This window comes from Leptodactylus fuscus, chromosome 1 (genome assembly GCF_031893055.1).
Source record: "Leptodactylus fuscus isolate aLepFus1 chromosome 1, aLepFus1.hap2, whole genome shotgun sequence".
Classification (NCBI taxonomy): Eukaryota; Metazoa; Chordata; class Amphibia; order Anura; family Leptodactylidae; genus Leptodactylus; species Leptodactylus fuscus.
Window position 1 is genome coordinate 275,022,567 of NC_134265.1, and position 22,255 is coordinate 275,044,821.

The 22,255-nt window shown below is 41.1% G+C and overlaps 1 protein-coding gene across 1 annotated transcript in view; it reads right to left on the reverse strand.

Moving 5' to 3' along the window:
• Positions 1-22,255, reverse strand: part of SLC7A11 (solute carrier family 7 member 11) — a 176,049-nt gene that overhangs the window by 70,337 nt on the left and 83,457 nt on the right. The window lies entirely within an intron of this gene.

Here is a 22,255-nt window from a genome sequence, read left to right on the forward strand (position 1 = left end):
TATTAAGAAAGTGGGATAGTTACACAATGAGAGCAGGGAGGAGGGTCTGGTTTCTTCACACAGTGAATGCAGAATGGAGGGGATCATTCTACTCACAGCCTCCACACAAACCTTTAAACCTCTGTGCTCTGAACTGTCCATTCTCCACATCTGACAGCTTAGAATTTAAGAAAAGACTACTTATGTGCTTGTATCTACTTATGGCTGTGTGTGTCATTACATATGGAAGGTTAGTTACAGCTGTGCTCATATATTTCTCTTTTTTTGTGTCAGGAATATTTTTAGCTTCATAATTAGACATGAGCGAGTACTGTTCGGATCAGCCGATCCGAACAGCACGCACCATAGAAATGAATGGATGCACCTGGTACTTCCGCTTTGACGCCGGCCGGCCGCTTAACCCCCCGCGTGCCGGCTACGTCCATTCATTTCTATGTGAACATGCTGTTCGGATCGGCTGATCCGAACAGTACTCGCTCATCTCTATTCATAATGCTTGCACGTATTTGCAATGTGTTTGCTGTCCATTGTCCCTGTATCTCCTATTGTATACTCACTTGGGCTTTTCTCAGCTATTTCTTTGCCATTGTACAGTCACTTCTGGCAGAGTTACACGTAAACAAATCAGTAGTAGTTATAATGGATAGGGAAGGAGGCAGACTGCTCCTTATTGTGCAAAATCCTTTGCCTTAGAGACAAATGTAAAATGTGCTTTACCCAAAATGGGTATATTAGCAGCAGAAAAACTAATAGGATACCAACCATGTATGAAAGCTTATATAGTTATAGAACAGACTGCTCAGCAAGACCCTGCAGATATTTCAACTTTTCATGACAACTCAGTTACCCTATAAATGTTAGCTCTAGAATGTGGATAAAGTCTTGACCATAGAATCTCATACAGAAAAAGCTAGGTATCCCCATATATAGGGATACCATGATACTTCCAAAGTCAGTTCCACATGGGCAGCAGATTGTAGATCCATTGTGTTACCAAACTGATTTGTCTTGGGGCCACTTTTAAGGCCTTTGTCCTACCAGGCTCCGTGGGTTTCACCTTTTAACTCCCATACAGGGATCTGGTCCTTCTTGTGGGGAGTCTGCCAAGCTGCTACCTCTTGAGGTGATTTGGTAGGTCAGGACAATGGTATAGTGCGCCACAGAAATATATAAGAACACATGGTATGAACAATGACTAAAAACAGGACAGAACATATAGACAGCAAAGCCTAGTCTACATGTGGATTCTAGGGCAGAGCACAGCACAGGTGGCAGAAGTTCAGAAGTAACAGAGTTATTTTGCAGAAGCCATAGACTAGTCAGGTAACAGATATATAACACAGAAATAATAGGCAACAGAATTAAAAAACATAAAAATCAGGGTAGTCAAAGACTCATGAATAGCAGTAGCTTGCTTGCAAACAGATCTGGGTCAGTACTCATTGCTTGGAGACTCTGTTGCAATGTCCACTGAAAATCAGTGGAGGAAAAAGTCCTGTACTGAGGACTTTTACTCTGCTGGTTTCAGCTTAAAAACGATGGACACATTGGCAGATATAGTCCATGAGATCCACTGGGCTGTGTGTGTGTAACTACTGTTTAGCGATCTGCCTAGAGAACCTAGTGTAAAACAGGACTAAAGAGTTACATAAAGACACACAAGGATTGGCAGGAGAACGTTAAGCAAGTTCAAATACTAATACTTAAAGAGCACACACAGAGGTACCCAGGTAGCTAGGTCTGCTGAGAAAGAAAGTATACAGGAGAACAAAGAGTGCCTTCTCCAGGCAATTTTGGCTGCTATTTGTTATAAGATTAGCTGCTGGATGTGGCTGCCATTTATTGTTGAAGAAGTTGAAAGCCCATGACATGTTTCTTTCTATATTAATTTCACATTTGATCGTCTGCCATAACTATACAACGGCTACACCATAAATCTACTAATTAAAATTGAGCAGGAGAGATGAATTGATCTATAGCTATAAAAGTATGTCAGATGTATAACATAATGGGAATTAACCCTAACTAAGTCATGGCTTCTGCTGCACCTATTGCTATTTTTCTTTGCATAAGCTTTCTAAAAATAGTTTAAATGGCAGATTATAGGGTTGTATTTCCTTCTTCATGCTTCATGGGAAATTAAACTGAGGCAACGTGGGTGGGCACAATACAATCTACATTTCAAGAGTCATGACAGTGTGAAAATTAGGGTCACTTCAGAATCCAGTTTTTAAGTAATGGTATATTTCACAATGCAACGTGCCTGTTTTAGGTGAGAATTAAGGCAGACAGCTACATATGCTCTTACGCCACATACGCTCTTTTTCACATTTTAATCCCATAGGCTTGTTAGTTAAAAATTAATTCCCATTTAAACCTGAATATGATAAAACACTCAGATCCCCATGCCATTCAAAAACTTTCAGGACATAGAAAAATAGTAAAGGCCTCAAGAATTCAGAATACAAGTTAACAGAAAAAAAGATAATAAGCAAATGTGATAAGCTCCGAACCTCAAGGTCACACCGAGCCAACTCATTTCACAGCAGCATCACTCCTGATTTATCAATCCGGCTTCTTGAAACACTATGCATCTCAATAATATATTCCATGCACTATGTACTACTTGAGCAATGACATATTGTTCTTATTCCGGGGGACAGAACTCCTTAGTACAATATTTGTATAAATATAATAGTTCAGTAACATTGAAATGACAAATTACAAAAATATAGGCTTATTACTGAAAATAGTTCATAACCAGCAGAGATACAAATTAGTTCATATATTTCAGAATTGTATAAAAAATGTTAGAAACAAAAGCGTGCTACTAACTCAGTATACACAATAAAATGTCTTATGACTATGTCTCATCTATAGTAATTTCATATCCATGGCTCAAATGAAATAGTCAGGCGGGTGAAGTATGACCAATAGATGACATGAACCCATGTCTAAGTTATGTGATTGAAGGACTATATGTCACAGCGTGCTGTATTTAACAAATTGATTCATTTCTGGATTTTATATAAACTTCATAGAATTGCAGAGATTGTACTAGTTTATATAATGACTGTCTCTTTTTCATAGAAGGAGCATTACACGCATCCATAAGTTTTATTAAGAATTGCAGCTCAGCAATGAAAAGAATCAGGCTGAGTTGCAATACCACACACAACCTGTGGGCAAGGATGGCACTGTTTTAAGAAGAATACAGATATATTTGGCTAATCCCCCAAACCTCTTTAACATTATGAAATATTTCAAAAGCTCTATTGTCGAGGTCCCAATTCTTCTGCCCTACCACTGAGGTAACTTTATTTTCATTGTGTAGATCCTGTCAATGGATCCATTTTACAGTAGTTATAAGGTTAGTCAGCTCACTACTTAACTGTATTGTATGTCATGTATGTCATGCTAATTGAGGATACGTATTTAGATTTTTTACTTCTTTTGTGTTGCTGTTATTTTTGTATCCTTTATCCCTTTACAGTACTGCAGTATTTGCTATTCATATACAGAAAGGGAAAGTAATTTATGATGCGCATGAAAATGTATCAGTGTATTGTCACAATGTTCCATTACAATTCTACAAAGGTTATCTCAGGAGATATTTGCCAATTTTATATTAATTGATATCCATATACTGCGCATTACAAAGAGTTATCAGCAGAATAGTGATGACATCTAAATTGTTTGATAAATCTGCCTTGGTCTCCCAAAATTGACTGTCCATTCAAAGCAAGCTCTTCTTTGAAGTATATAGAGAGGGGAGACCCCTGGTGTTTTATTAACATAAGTACATTCAATAGTGCTGAATATGTTGCCTCTGACTGAGCAGGAGGGAATTAGGGAGGGTAATCTCCTGAATTCTCCATTTGCTGGCGATGGGAGATGCCATGGCAGCTATTTTCTATCAGCTACTGTATTTCAGGGATGACTGAGAATAAGAGATAAAGCTTGTTAAAACTGCTAGAAAATGCAAAATACAAGCTATATCATATTCTTCTCCCCGAGTGCATTATCTTACATTTGGAAAAATTTAACTATAGTAAACCTTCTCCTATGTCACCTACAAATATATTAAAAAGAGTAGGACATGGGTGCACTCCTGGATGACTCTCCAGCGACTTTGTTGCTATCCATGTTTCCCCTCAAACGTAAAAGTAGTATTTATGATGATAGTGGCACAAACAGTGATTCCTAGGTAGTGGAAGGACCCGACACCTCTCACTATTTCTGATTGGATCCAAGAGATCCTGAATCTACAGCGTAAGGAGAATCTCATATCTGAACTTTAACCTGATTCTACCAACAGACAAAGAGTATGGCAACTTTGCGATCTATTTCACTAATTATCAAACTTTCCTCCTTCTAGTCTCCCCTCCCTGAATGCCCCCCCCCATGAGACTGCAGACACAGTCCTCGCTCTACCACTCTCTCTTTCATCCACTCCATTACACTCTGCTCCCTCTTCCACCTCTCCCCCCTTTCCTTCTCCTTTCCCTTTCCATCATAGTATAGACTGTGTTTATATTGTTTATATTGCATGATTGATTTCTTGTCATATTTGTCTTCTGCTACGTCAGGAACAATTATTTCTCTTTGTGTTTCTCGTGTTACATTCTTTGTAAACTGTTAATAAAGACTAGAGATGAGTGAGTAGTGAAGTAATTGTAAATTCGATTCGAGTAGACCTCAATATTCGACTATTCGATTGAATATCGAATTCCATTATAGTCTATGCAGAAAACATGCTCATTTCAGGGAAACCAAAATTCGACGAATTGGAGTCACCAAGTCCACAATGACACCTCAGGAAATGATGCAAACACCTCTGAAATGCAACTGGAGCAGCAGGGGAAGCATGCAATCACACCCATCTCCTTCACCTTCATTTCCCTCTGCTCCTCTAATAGTTGGCCTTGCCCTGTGATTGACAGCCTACCTTCCTGTCAAGTCCAGGGCAGGTTCTTCCTCCCTATTTATTCTTGGCTTACATTCACATTGGTGCTTGCTATTGCCTTGTGCATGCTGACTTTCTCTTGTTGTTTATTCTTGTATTCTGATTCTTGACCTCTGGCTTTCCCTATAGACTATTCTTTTGGATCTCGATTTTGATACTGCACTGCTCGACTGTTACTGACCCCTGTCTAGATGACCTCCCTTTGTTGTTGTTTGTCTTGTCTGCATTTTGTGTCTCACGTATATAGGAAGGGATCGTCTCCAAGTTACCACCTATTACATAGGATAGGACCAGGCAAGCAGGAAGGGACAGTGGGGGGTTCAGCTTAGGGCTCACTGTCTCTTGTGCCCTGTCCCAGGGTTTCCAGCAGCTACTGGGGAATTGCTGTCCTAGCAGTTCCCTAACAATATGGCTTGCCAGTGAGCTTCTGAGAAGCCGGAACAACCACGGGCACAGCGTGAGGAACGAGTTCAGCAGCAGGCCAGCTTGACAGCTGCCAAAATACCAGAGCAGGTGGATCATCGACACCAATAACATGCTCATTATATGGCATCCCAGCGAACTGCTGAGATGCCGAAACAATCACAGGCACAATGTGAGGAACAAGTTCAGCAGCAGGACAGCTTGAGAGCTGCCAAATTGCCGGAGCAGGAAAACCATTGACGGCAGCAATTTGCTGAATATAGGTGGATCATCTATGCCAACAACCCACAGACAAAGTCGCGGACAGAGGCTAGTAATGAGATAAAGCATGCTAATATTCACATGTTGAGGAGGGCTACCAGTTGACACTATGTAATTAAAACATGGTTAACGTGTATCATTACATCTACAGGGGGGTTAACCTGGTGATACTATCCAATCACAAAATGATTATTATGCCTGCCGTATCTTGCATTATCAAGACATAACCAGATGAGCAGATAATTTCAAACCTGAAATCTATGAGTTCTTCCATGAACATATTTGTTTAGGCTGTAAATAGACTGTTTATAGGCAAGAAGGACCTCACAACATTATTTATATGTACTTTGCATTGATTTAAAAATAGTCGGTTAAAGGATTTAAAAAATCCATACCGAGATTTCCAGAGTTCAGCACTTTCTGGTTACCAAGTCTACAATATTCACACAATTATAGAAGGGAAGCATATGGAGGCCAGTAGCAGTTAACCCAAGAGATGTTTGTCTGACATGTACTTAAGCCTAATTTCTAAGCAGGTACCGTCTACCTAAAGTTCACTTATTTACGGCGATGAAACAAGCCCGACTCTGCTAATCGGTGGTCTCATAACTACGGAGAGGGACTAAAGCTGTCACACGGCATGAAGCCATCTACGCAACACAATTCTCTAACAATATGCGTGTAATATACATAATATACCTATAGTTCTGCCCATAGTGGTCTCTGTAATCTTTCACAGTACTGACACTGTATAAATGCAGGACTATTAAATAAGGTTTAAGAGGTATACTTTCGGCCTGTGTCAATGTCTGAGTTATGTTCTTTAATGACAGTTTCTAATGGAAGCGTCTTTGCATGTTGTGAGCAGATGTTCTGTATTAGATATTGCATCTCTTGTCCCCCCACTGCCAGGTCTCTTACTGTGTCCACATGCTTCCTATAAAGCATCTTCTGCCTCAGATAAAACATCAATTACCATGCTGGGATTTTATATGTAATAGTTCTAATAGGTGGAAGGATCGGATAAAATGCATGAATGTGCTTAATATGGGAGAAAAATACCATCTGTTCCCATATTTGCTGATAAGTGGTCTAAACCGGAAGTTTTATTGTGCTGAATGACCACAGCTGGTGAGACACAGAGACTACTTGTAAGGCACCAAGATTCAGTATATGGCCAGACTACTGCTTTACTATGAGCATAGAACAGGTTTAGTTCCTATTTTTCAAATATTGCATTTTAAAGCAAATAATTAACCTTATAAGGACATAGAGTAGTTTGAGTGTTAATTCTCGGTGACTTTTTTTTATATTTTTCATCGCCGCCTTCCAACATTCAGAACAATTTTTATTTTTCTGTCGGCAAAGCTATGTGAGGATTCTTTGCTTAGATTAGATAAGCTTTTCTAGTGTGTCTAGATATTTTTTGGATCTTATTTTTGCATTGTTCACTTTGCATTGAAAATGGTATGGAAACTTTGGTGTTTCATGAGGATTACACTGATATATTTTGGTATTATTGTTTTACTGCTTTTACTAAATAAAACGCCATTTTTCAAAAATGACAGATTTGCCTGGGGCCACCGGATTCTGATGTTTGTAAATTTTTTTTAGTGTTTTGTTAATGGAGGGTACTGTATGTCAGGGATCTTTATTTGCATTGTTCAGGGAGCAGAGGTGACCAAAACACATTAATATATGCATTGCGATATATATACAGTGTTGGCCAAAAGTATTGGCACCCCTGAAATTCTGTCAGATAACACTCATTTTCCTCCAGAAAATGATCGTAAGCAAGCACAAACTCTTTGGTATTAATATCTTCATTTTTTGCTTGCAATGAAAAAACACAAAAGAGAATGAAAAAAAGTCAAATACTTTCCCCTCCGAAATGGTATGCGTCAGGGATGCCCTCTCTCCCCTTTAATCTTCGCTTTATGCATTGAACCGCTGGCGACTAAGATACGACTGATGTAACTGGGATTAAAGTTTGGGATAAAGAGTTCAAAATTTCTCTTTTCGCGGATGACGTCCCCCTGACTCTCTCCTCCCTCCACACCACCCTCCCTAATCTCCTGCGTTTGCTTTCCACCTATAGTGATCTCTCGGGGTACAAGGTGAATCCCTCTACCACTGAAGCCCCGGCTGCTACGAACCTCTTGCATTATTATTAGGCGACCCATTTGCACTGTGTTCCATTTTGGGCTTCTATCCTGGCTTACACCAGATGGGTAGAGATAGAAAAGCTTTGGCTGGCACCTATGTATCCCAATGCCTTTCTGTGGGTTGACTTCCCCTCCTCCCCACCCTCTCCCCATTTGCTTGGCCATATTCGTTTCACTTGCTCCATCTGGTCGACTTGCAAGGTCCAGTTTTCTCTAATGTCCTTGTGATCCTCGATGGTGTCCATCCTTTTCAATCCTCTTCTCCCTTCCAGCTTTTCTTCTAGTATGGTCGGGGTGTGGTCTAGGGCGGGCCTCTTTCGGGTAGCTGATATCGTGGATCCCGTGTCATTGGAGCTCAGGTCCTTTGATTATTTAGTGGCTAACTCGGGCCTCCCGCAGAATGAGTGGTTTCACTACTCCCAAGTGGCCCACTTTGTCCGCTCCCCCCATGGTTCGTCCAGAGTCTCCCTCCCCACAGCCTTTGAAAGGATTTGCCATGCAGACACTTCTACTAGAGGCTTGATCTCCTTCGTGTACCAGCTTCTTTCCTCTCAGGCTGTTGGCTCTCCTATTAGGCATTGTTACATGGCTAAGTGGGAGGAGGCGGTTGGCAGGGCTATTTCCCCGGGACAGTGGCAGATTGTTTGGTCTTGCGCTCAGAAATCCTCGCAGTGCATAACTTTCAGGGAGACGCAGTACAAACTCCTGATGCATTGGTATTACACTCCGGCTCTCCTTCATGCTTTAAAGGGGTTGTCCCATCACAAGGATCCTATCTATACTACTTGTTAATGTGAATGTAAGACTTTTCTTAAATACATTGCTTCAGCAAAACTGCTTTGTTTGTCCACTATCTTACTTTATTCATTTTTTTTACACATCCCTTGACTTATCTAGTCATAAGTGATGTATCTGCTGCTCTGAGGGGGGAGGGGCTAAGTGCACGGGGGCGAGCCTGGAGGGGGGAGGGGGTAGTTTACCCTTTGGGGGGAAGGGGTCGCCAATACAGACCCGGCATCCTCTGTAATAGAGAGGCAGATGCCGAGGAGGGTTAGACGCCGGCACAGATGCCTGCAACATCGCTATGCTCCTGCCCTGCATGAAGCCAGCAGTGGCAGGAGCGATGCTGCTATTCCGGGGGCGGAGGAGCAGAATAACAGCATCGCTCCTGCCGCTGCTGGCTTCATGCAGGGTAGGAGCATAGCGATGTTGCAGGCACCTGTGCCGGCGTCTAACCCTCCCCGGCATCCGCCTCTCTATTACAGCTGATGCCGGGTCTGTATTGGCATTGTGAAGGCTAGACTGGTCTCACCATCTATGAGCGTGCACGCAGGGCCAGCGGCATCTCGCCGCTGGCTTTGCATATGTAACCCCGCCCACCAATGATGCAACAAAGCAGGAAGACAGAAGATTTTACAGCAATGAAGACTGGTGAGTATGTGACGTGGGAATACCCCTTTAAATCCTACACCACTCTCGGAGTGTTGGCGCTGTACGGTCGAAGTGGGTACCTTATATCATATCTTTTGGACTTGTCCTCTTGTCCTGGGTTTCTGGCGGGAGGTCAAAGCCTTGACAGATTATCTCTTTTTGCAAGTGTCTCTTTAGATCCCTTTACGTATATACTGAACCTCCCTCCCAGACACCTGGGCAACAAGACTTCCTGACTATTCCTGCGAAGACTCTCATTGGAGGAGTACAAGAAATAATTTTGTTGCACACACTTAGGGGTTAAAGTGAAAAAAAAAAAATTGTGATTTTATTTTAACAGGATTGTTAATGCCATTGACACAATGCAAAGTAGTACTGACAATAAACTAGATCCGTAAATAAATCTTTTGACGTTTCGGTCCTTAGACCTTCCTCAGAAACGATCTATTTGAAACTTGTATGGGTGAAGCCTCATGTGGGAAATATGAAATGGATACGGACTAGTAGGCAGAGCCTGGAGTGTTGGCATATAAAGCAGCTCTCATTGGAGGAGTGTGAATCCTCCCTCAGGCATTGAGCTCTTGGCCCATATTAAGGGCGTGAGGAATCTTGAATACTTGACTGCTAGCCTCAATAATACTTTGGACGCCTTCCACTCTGTTTGGTCCCCCTGGGACGTCCACTGTACTTTGAAAGGTCTCTGACCCTAGATTTCTTTCTTCCCCTCTCTCTCCTTCTTTCCTCTCCCTTTTGTTTCTGTATGTTTGTCTCCCCCTTATTTTCTTGTTTTAATGTTTCCTCTTCCATTTTAGGAATTTGTTCATTTAATTCGGGTCTGGTGGTCTTCATCACTTTTGTCGGCTCTGTTTCTCTGTTTTTTTTTTCCCCCCTTGTTTCGTATAAAATTTTTCAATAAAAACTACAGTTGAAAAAAAAAAAAGAAGGGTGGTCACAGGTGTGCCAAGTGGCTTGGTAAGGTGATATTCTAAACACATATGTGATAACTTGTCATGAAATTGTGTTGAGAAAACCAGCCAAACTTGTGATACACATATCTAAACATGTATGACCTAAAGGACAGTTAAGTTAGGACACCTCTTTTCCTATTATTTCACCCAAACCTTGTATCTGAGCAGTTGCTATCCACATATTGAGACTGTTATGGTGATATGAATTCCAAAGGTCATTTTTAAGAAGGGAAAAATGAAACATGCAGAGCTAGCAACACTGTTTATAGCTTTATCTTCAGGAGCAGAAAGCAGCAAAATAAATGTAAAAATAACACAAAACTGGTTCTAGATTCTTATTTTAAATAAATACATGTCATGCACTTTTTCTTTAAAGCTTCATTTACCACAATCCATTCCTCAGCAGCACTCCTATGGTTCGATTTTAATTAAAACGCCTGTTATTCTTGGATATATTATTTCTCTCTGAGCTTTATTTTCTGCTTTGTTTGTAACCTGTAATGTAGTCTACATTATTTTTTTGTACAGTGCATTTCTTTTATGCTGCTGCCTCCGCAAGGGAACCTCACAGTATGCAATTCAATGAAAAAATTGATTTGGGACTGCTATCTTCTGTTTTATGATCACGGCTGTTAATAATGTGCATAGGAGTTCATACCTCTTGGCGATGTCTCCATGTTATAATTTATACATGCTATAGCATTGTTATTTTTATTAATGAACGTATAAACCCTGCCGAAGGGGATCGCCGAACCATATTTTTCAATAGCTGATTGTGTATGAGTTACATTTTAGATGCATCTTCTCCAGCTACTGTATTTCTCAATACTAGTATGTCATTTAAATGGACAGTGGCATATCATTACATAGTAGATGGCTGCTATTGAGCGAATGAAAGCGAATGGGAAATGAATGCTTAGTGGAAGAACAGAAGAGCAATTTCCAGTACTGCGGCAAGTCCTTCTACACTGATAGTGGCATTCCCCGACACTTTATTCAATCCTTCTAGAGTCATGAATTGGAAGTTATTGATAATTTTACTTTTGATCTTCTTTGAATGATTTATATAGATTGCAGCCTATATTCATGCTGCCTCTTAGTTTCCATTTTCAAGCTCATAGTGCATACATTTTGAGGTGTAGATAATTCAAAGAAATGTACAAAAAGACACAAACCATTCCTTTGAAGATCTAAAATAGCTCCTTACTTGAATAAAAAGCTTTGGATCTATGAGGCTGAATTTCTATAATTGGTCATAAGTACATAGCCGGTTCCAAAGCATAACATGGTCAACACTTTCTTCAGATGTTTAACAATAGATTAGTTTCATTGATATAAAAGATATTACACATCTAAATGTAAACTTAGTTTATTACCTTGTAATATGAGATGAAGAAAACTGGACACGTGACTCAAAAGTACAGAGAAATCATTAACCCCTTCCCGACATGCGCCGTTATAGTACGGCGCGTGTCGGGTCTATAACTATGGCGACCGCCCGGGAGCCGGGCGGCCGTCATAGCCGCCGGGTGTCTACTGCTTTAAGCAGTAGACAACTGGCTCTAATGCCTCCGATCGGTCCCCGGACCGATCGGAGGCATTAACCCCTCCGGCGCTGCTGTCAAAGGCGCCGGAGGCGCCATTTTCCCGGCGGCGCATGGGCGTCGCCATTTTGGCAGGGATCGCCGGCTCCTGGAGCATGCTCCAGGGCCGACGTCATGTTGCCATGACAGCCGAGAGCCTTGTTAAAGGCTCCCAGCCGGTCTGCAAATTCTCTCTTTTGCAGGCTGGTCTATGCAGCCTGCAAAAGAGATGATGATTTTTTGCAATGCATTGCAATGCATTAGCATTGTAATGCATTGCATTAGTGATCAGGCCCCCTGGGGTTCAACACCCCTAGGGGGTCTAATAAATGCAAAAAATAAATAAAAAAAAAAGTTTAAAAAATATAAAAAAATATAAAAAGTATTGAAAGTTCAAATCACCCCCCTTTCTCTAGAATAAATATAAAAGTAGTTAAAAACTGTGAAACATATACATGTTAGGTATCCCCGCGTCCGAAATCGCCCGCTCTACAAATCTATAAAAATATTTTTCCTGTTCGGTAAACGCCGTAGCAGGAAAAATAGTCAAAAGTGCCAAACCGCCGTTTTTTCACTGTTTTGATTCTGATAAAAATTTGAATAAAAAGTGATCAAAGCAATAACATTTCCCAAAAATGGTAGAACTAAAAAGTACACCCGGCCCCGCAAAAAAAGACGCCCTACGCATCCCCGTACACCTATGTATAAAAAAGTTACGGCCGTCGGAATATGGTGACTTTTAGAAAAAAAATTTTTTAACACCGTTTTGGAATTTTTTTTAGGGGTCAAAATTAGAGATGAGCGAACACTAAAATGTTCGAGGTTCGAAATTCGATTCGAACAGCCGCTCACTGTTCGAGTGTTCGAATGGGTTTCGAACCCCATTATAGTCTATGGGGAACATAAACTCGTTAAGGGGGAAACCCAAATTCGTGTCTGGAGGGTCACCAAGTCCACTATGACACCCCAGGAAATGATACCAACACCCTGGAATGACACTGGGACAGCAGCGGAAGCATGTCTGGGGGCATAAAAGTCACTTTATTTCATGGAAATCCCTGTCAGTTTGCGATTTTCGCAAGCTAACTTTTCCCCATAGAAATGCATTGGCCAGTGCTGATTGGCCAGAGTACGGAACTCGACCAATCAGCGCTGGCTCTGCTGGAGGAGGCGGAGTCTAAGATAGCTCCACACCAGTCTCCATTCAGGTCCGACCTTAGACTCCGCCTCCTCCGGCAGAGCCAGCGCTGATTGGCCGAAGGCTGGCCAATGCATTCCTATGCGAATGCAGACTTAGCAGTGCTGAGTCAGTTTTGCTCAACTACACATCTGATGCACACTCGGCACTGCTACATCAGATGTAGCAATCTGATGTAGCAGAGCCGAGGGTGCACTAGAACCCCTGTGCAAACTCAGTTCACGCTAATAGAATGCATTGGCCAGCGCTGATTGGCCAATGCATTCTATTAGCCCGATGAAGTAGAGCTGAATGTGTGTGCTAAGCACACACATTCAGCACTGCTTCATCAAGCCAATACAATGCATTAGCCAGTGCTGATTGGCCAGAGTACGGAATTCGGCCAATCAGCGCTGGCTCTGCTGGAGGAGGCGGAGTCTAAGATCGCTCCACACCAGTCTCCATTCAGGTCCGACCTTAGACTCCGCCTCCTCCGGCAGAGCCAGCGCTGATTGGCCGAAGGCTGGCCAATGCATTCCTATGCGAATGCAGACTTAGCAGTGCTGAGTCAGTTTTGCTCAACTACACATCTGATGCACACTCGGCACTGCTACATCAGATGTAGCAATCTGATGTAGCAGAGCCGAGGGTGCACTAGAACCCCTGTGCAAACTCAGTTCACGCTAATAGAATGCATTGGCCAGCGCTGATTGGCCAATGCATTCTATTAGCCCGATGAAGTAGAGCTGAATGTGTGTGCTAAGCACACACATTCAGCACTGCTTCATCAAGCCAATACAATGCATTAGCCAGTGCTGATTGGCCAGAGTACGGAATTCGGCCAATCAGCGCTGGCCAATGCATTCTATTAGCCCGATGAAGTAGAGCTGAATGTGTGTGCTAAGCACACACATTCAGCACTGCTTCATCAAGCCAATACAATGCATTAGCCAGTGCTGATTGGCCAGAGTACGGAATTCGGCCAATCAGCGCTGGCCAATGCATTCTATTAGCCCGATGAAGTAGAGCTGAATGTGTGTGCTAAGCACACACATTCAGCACTGCTTCATCAAGCCAATACAATGCATTAGCCAGTGCTGATTGGCCAGAGTACGGAATTCGGCCAATCAGCGCTGGCTCTGCCGGAGGAGGCGGAGTCTAAGGTCGGACCTGAATGGAGACTGGTGTGGAGCGATCTTAGACTCCGCCTCCTCCAGCAGAGCCAGCGCTGATTGGTCGAGTTCCGTACTCTGGCCAATCAGCGCTGGCCAATGCATTCTATTAGCCCGATGAAGTAGAGCTGAATGTGTGTGCTTAGCACACACATTCAGCTCTACTTCATCAGGCTAATAGAATACATTGGCCAATCAGCGCTGGCCAATGCATTCTATTAGCTTGATGAAGCAGAGTGTGCACAAGGGTTCAAGCGCACCCTCGGCTCTGATGTAGCAGAGCTGAGGGTGCACAAGGGTTCAAGTGCACCCTCGGCTCTCCTACATCAGAGCCGAGGGTGCGCTTGAACCCTTGTGCAGCCTCGGCTCTGCTACATCAGAGCCGAGGGTGCGCTTGAACCCTTGTGCACACTCTGCTTCATCAAGCTAATAGAATGCATTGGCCAGCACTGATTGGCCAGAGTACGGAATTCGGCCAATCAGCGCTGGCCAATGCATCCCTATGGGAAAAAGTTTATCTCACAAAAATCACAATTACACACCCGATAGAGCCCCAAAAAGTTATTTTTAATAACATTCCCCCCTAAATAAAGGTTATCCCTAGCTATCCCTGCCTGTACAGCTATCCCTGTCTCATAGTCACAAAGTTCACATTCTCATATGACCCGGATTTGAAATCCACTATTCGTCTAAAATGGAGGTCACCTGATTTCGGCAGCCAATGACTTTTTCCAATTTTTTTCAATGCCCCCAGTGTCGTAGTTCCTGTCCCACCTCCCCTGCGCTGTTATTGGTGCAAAAAAGGCGCCAGGGAAGGTGGGAGGGGAATCGAATTTTGGCGCACTTTACCACGTGGTGTTCGATTCGATTCGAACATGGCGAACACCCTGATATCCGATCGAACATGTGTTCGATAGAACACTGTTCGCTCATCTCTAGTCAAAATGTAAATAAAACCATATAAATTTGGTATCCCTGGAACCGTACCGAAACACAGAATATAGGGGACATGTCATTTTGGCTGCACAGTGAACGCCGTAAAACCAAAGCCCGTAAGAAAGTCGCAGAAATGCATTTTTTCTTCAAATCCACCCCATTCTGAATTTTTCCCCTGCTTCCCAGTACATTATATAGAATAATTAATGGTAGCATCATGAAGAAAAATTTGTCCCGCAAAAATTAAGACCTCATATGGCTCTGGGAGCGGAGAAATAAAAAAGTTATGGGGTTTAGAAGGAGGGGAGTCAAAAATGAAAAACGAAAATCAAAAAATGCCATCGGCGGGAAGGGGTTAAAGGGGCTCTATCATGGGAAAAGTCATTTTTAACTAAACATATACTTGCATAGCCTTTAGAAAGGCTATTCCACACCTACCTTTTGTATGTTAATCCTCTCAGTAGTTTTTGAATGAGCCTGTTTTTATTCATATGCTAATTAGCCTCCAGCGACCACAAGAAATTGCAGTGAGCACTGTATCTGCTGTGTGTGAGAGCAGGAAAGGCTGATGAGTCATCATCATCAGCAGCAGCCTCACTGCTCACACACACACACACACACACACACACACACACACAGCAGAGAGTGCTCACTGAGACTTCCTGTGATTGCTGGAGGCTAATTAGCATATGGATAAAAACGGTCTCATTCAAAAACTACTGAGGCGATTTACATACAAAAGGTAAGTGTGGAATAATCTTTCTAAAGACTATGCAAGTATATGTTTAGTTAAAAATAACTTTTCCCAATGATAGAGCCCCTTTAAAAAGAAAATCAGACGCATTAATGCAAAGTGCTTGGATTTTCCTGTTTGCTGCCATGAGAACATGTCCTGTTTTAGTAAATACTATTTTTTTCTTAGAATTCTGTATTTTGTCATTCCCTTTGTATTCTCCCTATAAATGTATGAACAAATAGACAATTGTTACTATCATCCAAAGAAATGTGTCCCCAGCTTGGATTGAACAGTATCAAACTGTGTAGGGATACTGGAAATTTCCAGTTGTCAGTTTATTAATTTCTAGGGGGGATAATAGAGGAACGGCACAACACAGTTCTAAAAAAATAATTAAATGAACACTTCAGGAAAACCCACACATCTGCTTTAAAGCAAATCTATAACCACACATTTTTTTTGCCATCTCTGAGGGCCGTATGAAGTAGTGACAGACAGACTGGTTTTGTGTGTGTGTCATTTGGATCTGAACATGTTGTAGTTTTCTGAAGCTTAGTTACAATGCTCTCTAAGCATTGTGAACTAGGAGATGAGTGTATTTATGAGCTGTGACCTCCCCATGCCCTCCATTTGCTGATTGACATCTTTCTCTCTATTACTGCTGATAGGGAGAAAGCTGTCAATCAGTAGCAGAGGGATGGTGTGAGGTTTCCTGTTAAATTCCATTTAAAATACTGAATCACGTGGGCGCATTTTTCCGTGATCAGAAGCATACACATTTGCTTTAACTTTCTTTAAAGGGGTTGTCCATTTTCAGACCAATATTGACAAACAAATGTACAATAAAAAGATATACAATTTTCCAATATACATTCTGTATCAATTTCTCACGGTTTTCTAGATTTCGGCTGACTGTCATTCATTCTGTTACTTCTAGAGGATAAAACTCTGACCATGGTCATGTGATATACGGTCCATGGTCATGTGATGAGCACACAGGTACTGCTCATTATACACAGAGAAGTCGTACACGGTACTCACGGTAGTGAGTAGTAGGGTACAGCTCTCAAAATAGAAACAAGGGGAAGAATAAAAAATATACATGATTTCATAGAAAGGAGTCAAAATCTGTTAAGAAAGTATAATACAAAATTTGTTAAGGACACAATAACTACTTTTTTTTTTTAAATTTAGTTATGCTTTATGCTATCTTTATGCTATATTGCCCTGAATATTCAGACCTGTCATCACATCCAACCCAGCACCAGAGAGAAAGTAATACGGATACCTCTCTTCATCATTCAGGTAATGGTATATGGGTATATAATGTACAGTATACCTTTAAGTTTATCCAGAAGAACTTTTTACATGTTAGGACTGAAATAGAAAGACAACCATTGAGAGCGAGTTCACACCTGCGCCCGTGTCCGCTTTAGGCAATCCTGCTGGGTTTCCATCTTCTGCCACGAGATACTGGACAGGGGAAGGAAACCCAGCAGTCAGTTTTCAAACCCTTTCACTAGAATGGGTTTGCAAAGTGACTGTCTGTGAGTGTTTTGTGCCTCTCCGCGGCGAAGCCCTTTTTCTTTAACCGGACACAGAGTCCTACATGTCCAACTTTGTGTCTGGTTAAAAAAAAAAAAACAGTTTTGCCGCAGACAGGCACAAAATGCTCATGGGCAGTCACTTTGTAAACCCATTCTAGTGAAAGGGTTTGAAAACTGACTGCCGGGTATCTGTCTCCTGTCCAGTTTCTCAGGGAAGAAGACGGAAACTGGCAAGATTGCCTAAAGCTGGCACGGGTGCAGGTGTAAACCCACTCTCAATGGTTGTCTTTCAGTTTCAGTTCTCTTATAAGGCCAACATAATAATAACAAGGAAATAGACTAAGAAGACAATATCTAATGTAAAGTATGTGTTCAAGTCACCTCGGAAAATCTTCTCATTCCCTATTCTGGTTATTTGACTATTAGTCACATTTCTGCATATCATTTTATCTGTAATAGCTTTTTTTCAAAACTCAAACTGTCTTCTTGTCTCTTTTTACATGTAACAATGATATTATCCACAGCACAATTGCAATGTGCAATTTATAAGAAATAATGATATGTCTTCTTGAAAAAAAAAAGTGTACAGTAAACGCTCTTGACAATAATATAGGCAGATTGTTCCCAGTGTCAGCAGCTGGAGGAGACATAGTAAAAGCATCTGCCTGTTTAAACAATTAATTTACAATGTACAATAGCAACAGAGTGAAACTCCTGCAAACAATCCAGTGATTAGTGAACCATCACCATCTTACAGGGAGATTAGATAAACAGATTTCTCATGAGTTGGTAAGCAAAGAAGAGGCGTCAACCTTCATTTACATGTGCAAGATAAAAATGATATGCATGATCAAGATATTTATCAAGGCTCATTATCACTATTTGTTCTTCTTAGGATCATTCTGTGCAGATGCATCCTGAAAACTCAATACAAGATTGCCAATGTGATTGTCAAAAAGAAAGTTGGCTTATTTGAAAACTTAGTCAAACATCTTGATAATGGACAAAAACCTGGATGGCATACAATGCACGTGCAGCTAACTGATCGAGAACTGGCCAATGAGAATGGAGACTGATGAGTAATGATAAAATGGACACTCCTCATCTTCACTGGAAATGTGCCCAATGTCTTCAATGACTGTTATCTGTATATTTCTTCCACTGATAGCTATTCCTACTGACTCATGCACATGCAAGTTCATCTGCCTCAGAGTAAAGGATTTTGGGTTGCAGTGCAACATGTCCGACATATCATGTTGAATTGCAACAGGGTGGCCTGTAAGACTGTTTAATGTGTATAATATGTACAAGTATATGACTGAGGTTACTCCAATGTGCATGGGGTCCTGAAGGATCATCTGGAAATATTTATCATACAGTATCAGTCAGTATCAATTCTTTTAAAGATATGTAGACACTAGAAACCAAAGGTCCGTGTTGGAACGGAGGTCTGCGCTCACTGGTGGGTTATAATTACAATGTGTAGACCGGATATTCAAATATGGAACAGATTTATTGCGAAACAGTAAAACAGAATGACACGTTTCGGGCCACTACGGGTCCTTTCTCAAGTGCAAGAAATGCTGGACACGTCGAGCGAGATGTATCTCTTGTGTTCTACAATTCTTTTAAAGAAGACTTAAAGGGCTATTCCCATCTTGCTCAAACATGGCTGAGATGGGAAAACACAACTGAACTTTTCTGTTTCCATAAGTCCCTTAAAAGTCAATTGGGTTGTAGAAGCGGTGTTATAGAAACAGCTTAGCTCCCTGTGCAATAGTATTTCTGTAATTCATAAATATGTATAGGACTTGCGGAAAAAGCGTAGAACATCAGTGACTGACAGAGAGGAGGAGACAGGACTTTTGAACTTGTGCAAGAACATATTAATGGAGTACACTGTTTTTATGCTAATGTATATCTGAACAAGCTTAAGTAAGTTACCAGTTCCAATTTATAAGTGTCTTTTTCCTGGCTGATGTACACCAAACAGGCTGCCAAACAAGCCACAAGCACATTGCAGGGATTGGGTGAAGGGCAACAAAGGGGCCCTAGACTCATTTTTCCATAGTTTTTTACATCATGGCTTACTGGTTATGAAAAACTGTCAGGTCCCCCAACAACCTTCAGAGACAGTGCTTTATTTTTCTACATGGTGATGATCTTGCCTTTTCATTGTTTAAGGAACTAAGACACAGTCCAATGACTTCAATACCTCTATTCAGGTAATTGGTTTAACCCACCACTGACTAACCAACAGTGGTGAAAAAGTAGCTGAAAGCAGAGATTGACTCCCACCATTTGCAGCCCCCAATCATGTGATTGCTGTGATTCATTGAATGTTTAATGAGCTGAAAGCGGGAAACACTGGAAACAAAATCTGGCTTGGTCATTAAGGGGTTAAAAGACTTTGGCCTAATCCATACCCTAAGAGTATTTTAATGGAGATTTAAGTGCACACAATTAAAATAAATGTGTTTAAAATTTACTGAAGACTTTGTTTTTATTTTAGAGGCAAGTGCTCTTCAAAATATACCATTTGTGATACTGCCAAAATTTGAAATATGATGGTTTATAAAATGGACTAATTTGGTACAGTATTTCAAGGATAACCTTTTGCCACCTTGCCAACTTGAGCTCCTTGCTCTGTTAATAGGTATTACTTTGCTAATTCTGGCGCAGTTGGATTTTTTTTTTCATCCCCCTTCAGTTAATACTGTTAGCTTAGGTGCCTGATATGATAAATAGATTCTGTACTGTTAAGAGGATGATCTTGTGCCAGGGCAGGTAAGGGGGTTTAACTCTGACACTTCTGTTTGGATATAGTAAGAGACCTAAATCACACCCCTTTGCCTGCCCCTGCCTGAGACCACCCACTTGACAATAGAGAGCCCCAAATAACATATCAAGCTCCAAACCTAACTGTACTGATTACTAAGAAATACAGGGGTCTCAAGATAGTAAGAATTAGTGGATCCGTACCTATGGGAGAGCACAATGAGCTGGAGTTGAAGGAGGTGGTGAAAATCCTATTTAACGTCAAGTGAAACATTATATATACTCCAGGGCCCGGTAGGTTGCTACCTGAGCATCCTCTATTGTTCTGACCCTGTTGATAACTTATCCTAAAAATAGCTCATTAAATTGTTATTCCCTGAAAACCCCTTTAACTTTACACTTAACAAGTTCAATAAAAATTTGCAGTAAATTTTAACTCGATTGATTTCTGTTGTGAGTTATCATCTTGCAGCAAGATATCAGATACAAATTAAACTTTGCTAAATCTGTACACTGTCATACTATGAGGATTATTTGACAAGCATTAATAGCACCTTTATCCAGCCACAGTGATTTTTTTTGGCCAAGGAATGGCTTTTTATTTACTCATGAATTCAATTGTGTATTCATCAGGTCAGAGTACGGCATGTTTATCCAAGGCAAATATACTCATAAACTTATGATCAGGTCTAAACTGTACATACACTATAGAGTTTCCTTGTGTACTCACTTAATGCTCTTTCCAGGCAGGTGCACACATTGGGACTTATATTACAAATGATAAATTATTTGTATTTCCGAATGTGTCAGTGTTTTTGTAGTGTCTCTATTACAAGAGCTTTCTATACTCTTTGATCATCTGCAGCGCTCTACAATATACAGTGGGGGCTGAAGGATAAGAAAGTACAAGAAAGGACAGATCTGTCCATTTAGAGTTATGATTTGAAACCAGGTCACAGCAAATATTTTTTCTCAAAGACTCATGTTGACCTCACATATCTATTATATCTATAGATCTCACTAACACGTGTGATGCTTTGTTCACAAACAGACAAACATACTGTTCCTCAACGACATGTGTTATGCGTCCTATAGAAATACTACACACACTTATAGCCATAATAGTCTTCAAAGAAGGTTTTTCCTTGAGTTAAATGGGTTGTCTGTTGTAAATATTATTTCAATTGTCTGTTACATCATTTTTCATTGGAATAACTTTGTAAAACAATTTCCTGTGCCTAGCTATTGCTATTATGTACATGGTACCCCCTAGTATTCTCTTTATTCCCTTTCAGAAAGTCCACCAAATGTGTCCAGTGTGAGTGAGAAGAAGCTACTCAAGTATGTATTCTTAGTACTGACCTGCACATTAGTAGCGGTCATTCTGCTGCTTATGTACAAGAGTGTTTGGATGGTGGGATTGAGGTACAGGGCATGTGTGACCACCGGCACTGGATACACTAGGTGGACGTTCTGAGAGGAATCAAAAGAACAGCAGAGTGCTCCATCGTAAGTATGCAACAGCAATATCTAGACTTGGGAGCATTGAAACATTCCAAATAAGACATTTTTTTTTTTTTTGCTTGAATTATCACACAGTCCTTTCGGTTCTTCTTCTATCTACTGATAAAGTTCTATTCAGCAGCCTTTTAGTTATTGATTTCTGTGAAATATTGGCATTGACTTTATACCTCTCACATCTCCACTTGGGAATTCCATCAGAGTACAGGGGTCTGTTGAAATTTCCATCACTGTTGATGGCAATAATATATGCAGCACTATTCTTCTCAACCATATAAACTCAACTGAACCCCACCTGACCCCATTATTAGTCACTGTATAAACAGAGCCTTAGATGCTATTTGTCCTGGTAATTCAATTATCCTTCCCATCCTTCTGTATAACTGTATAATAGGCAAGTACTACTGCTCAATGACATAAACCTTAATCACTGTATTCTACCATTGCAAACTTCATTCATGTATTCCATCATGCCGGGTGACTGGCAGGAGAGCTGTCTGAATCACTCAGAGCTTTCAGTGTAGACCTTCTTTTTTCCTTGCAAGTCTATGAGACCCACAGTACATAAAGCCCAAACCAGAGAGAATGCTA